At 40.5% G+C, this 2,795-nt stretch overlaps 1 pseudogene; it reads left to right on the top strand.

Annotated features, from left to right (window-relative positions):
• Nucleotides 1-1,445: 1,445 nt before the first annotated feature.
• Nucleotides 1,446-2,326, top strand: LOC116087582 (annotated as a pseudogene).
• Nucleotides 2,327-2,795: the final 469 nt, after the last annotated feature.

Below are 2,795 nucleotides of genomic sequence, written 5' to 3'. Positions count from 1 at the left end.
GGAAGTCCATATCCAAAAATCGAGCCTACAATTCATTCCTTGGCACAGCAGAACTGTCAACTCTTAGCTTAGCTACTATGGAGGTAAAATCTTTTAGTGATATGAGGGTAATTGAAGTACAACCTTATTCCAATGAACTCCAATGTCTAAAAATTGTTCTTATTTTGGGCTTGTACCACAGTAAGAGCCAACATTTTATTTTTTTATTAGATATTTTCTCTATCTACATGTCAAATGATATCTCCTCTCCCAGTTTCCCCTCAGAAAAACAAAAAAATAAAAAACCAAAACCAAAACAAAACAACAAAAAAACCCTGTTTCCTCCCCCCTCCCCCTGACCACCACCCCACCCCCTCCTGCTTACTGGTCCTGGCATTCCCCTGCACTGGGGCATAGAATGTTCACAGGACCAAGGGCCTCTCCTCCCATTGATGACTGACTAGGCCATCCTCTGTAATACACATGCTGCTGGAGCCATGAGTCCCACCATGTGTACTCTTTTGTTGGTGGTTTAGGCCCTGGAGCTCTGAGGGTACTAGTTAGTTCATATTGTTGTTTATCTTAGGGGTTAGAAACTCTTCAGCTCATTGGATCCTTTCTCTAGCTCCTTCATTGGGGACCCTGTGTTCAGTCCAATAGAAGGAGCCAAGATTTTAAGCTCTACTAAAAACAAAACAAACAAACAAAAAAAAAACTTTATCGATTTATGTTCATTTAAAAAATAGTGATGTATTATTTTAAAGTATACAGTTAATATGTTTGGAGTTATTTAAATTTTATATTGAGAAAAAAGTATGTATTTTCAGCATTGCTGTAGACAAACATCTACATAAAACTGTTCAATTGATTGTTTTTTATATCAAACAACTTTTATAATACTCATTTTTATTGTAACAACATTTTATAAATTTTAAAGAATATGACAAAAAATGAAAGGTATTGCAGATACTGAAGGGGGTTTCTGGGAAGAGTTGGGGTACAAAAGGGAAAAAAGAATGTGATGTAATTCTAGTTACTTAGAATATGTTTTTAAATGTTAACAAATTCAGATAAATTGAAATTATGTATCATTTCTCATCATAATGCAATAAAACTTAAATCAAGAAAAAAAAAGAATCAACCAATATCAATTTCTCATTCCTTGAGTGGAAATTCTGGAGGACCCAGGGCTGATGAGTCCCACCACAATCCCATTAAGTGTTTTCACCTTGTACATGCAAGATAATAGATCTTGGAGAATGACGATGGATTATGGCCAACTTAACCAGGCAGTGTCTTCAGTCCTAGCTGCCATGCCAGACATGTTTCCACTGCTATGTAATGACCACCTAGCGAACACTTCCCCTCCCCATCTTTGCCTATGAGCAATGGCCATCAGAAGAAGTTTATTTCTAGCTACCAAAGCCAGCAATATGGCCTTTGTCTTCTCCCAGGCTTGCCTGAAAATGTCATACTTCAGCCAGGAGACTTACAACAAGAACCAATCTGAGGAAGAACTGGATGCAGAAAGTGTGGTTTTAACACTGGTCCCATTTACTGAGGAGCCAAACACAGAATATCCTATGGAATCATATGTTTCTTCAATCATAGACCACAAACCACCAGTCCATTCTCTGGTGAGGTATAAGGGAATCAAAAACCCAACACAAACTCTACCAAGCACCTCTCCTCCGCCCACCCTGCCTCCTATTAATAAGGTGTCCTGGAACACTCTTTGGGAGTTGTGTCATTATCATAACTTGAGTATGGATGGCAATAAAGTTGAAGTTAGACTTCAGAAACATTCATATTCTAAACAAGAATGTGATATTTCCAACACATCTCATGAGGCCAGAATGAAGCTGGGTCCCAAGAAACCCAAGTTAGTCTTCAGAGGAACTGGGCCTCCAAGCAGCTGCCAAAGTTGGAAGCAGGAGCGTGGTATCCTGGAAATTCTAACTCCACCTCAGGGGTCCACATTTGCAGCCTGAGGAAGAATTGCCCTGAGAGCTGCTCGGTCAGTGTCTGTGAATCAATGCCCTCTTCCCTCTAATGTAGAGGCCTTTCTGCCACAAGCCATTGAATTCAAACTGTCCATGGCTGGCAGCGCCCTGAAGATAAAGGCTGGGTTCGCCTGCAATTTCATGCTGGTAAGACCTGGGTTCCAGACACTCCCCAGAGAAGGAATTTTCTCTTCCTGTTACCAGCCTGTGTTATCCCAGAACCAGGAGTGGAAGACACTTTGCTATGTCCTGAATGTGTTCACAGCAACAAGAAGATCATGAGAAACTTTAAAATTAGAAGCCATATAAAGGAAAATGCCCTACCCCCAAATATACCGCCTTAGACAAAATCAAGATTTTACTGTGACCTGAAGGGAATGGAAGAAGCAAAGAAAAACATTCTCTGATCCCTGTAATGGCTAGAAAAACTGGACATCAGTCTTCAGAAGCCCCTCCTCCTGTCCCCAGCAGAGCATCAGTCTTCAGAAGTCCCTCCTCCTGTCCCCAGCAGAGTGGAGAATCTGCAGACAAATCAGCATCCTTCATTCTAATAACACCCTGCTGAATCTTAAAAAAAATAAAAAGCCAGCAATATACTTCCTGTCCTTCCTGAAAGCAAACCAGCTTTATCCCATGGGTAAGGTACAGAAAACTTGGCCTCCTTTCCTCTTCCAAAGGGTGTCACAGGATTAACTCCACCACATTGATGATATGCTAGCTGGACCTTGTTCATAAGAAGCAATGATGGTTCTAGAAAAAACTCATATACATACATACATATCTATATGCTCTAGCAAACAGGAAAATTTTCAG

The sequence above is a fragment of the Mastomys coucha genome, unplaced genomic scaffold (assembly GCF_008632895.1).
Source record: "Mastomys coucha isolate ucsf_1 unplaced genomic scaffold, UCSF_Mcou_1 pScaffold13, whole genome shotgun sequence".
Classification (NCBI taxonomy): Eukaryota; Metazoa; Chordata; class Mammalia; order Rodentia; family Muridae; genus Mastomys; species Mastomys coucha.
Note: the sequence above shows the minus strand (reverse complement) of the source record. Positions and strands in the feature narration are given on the sequence as shown.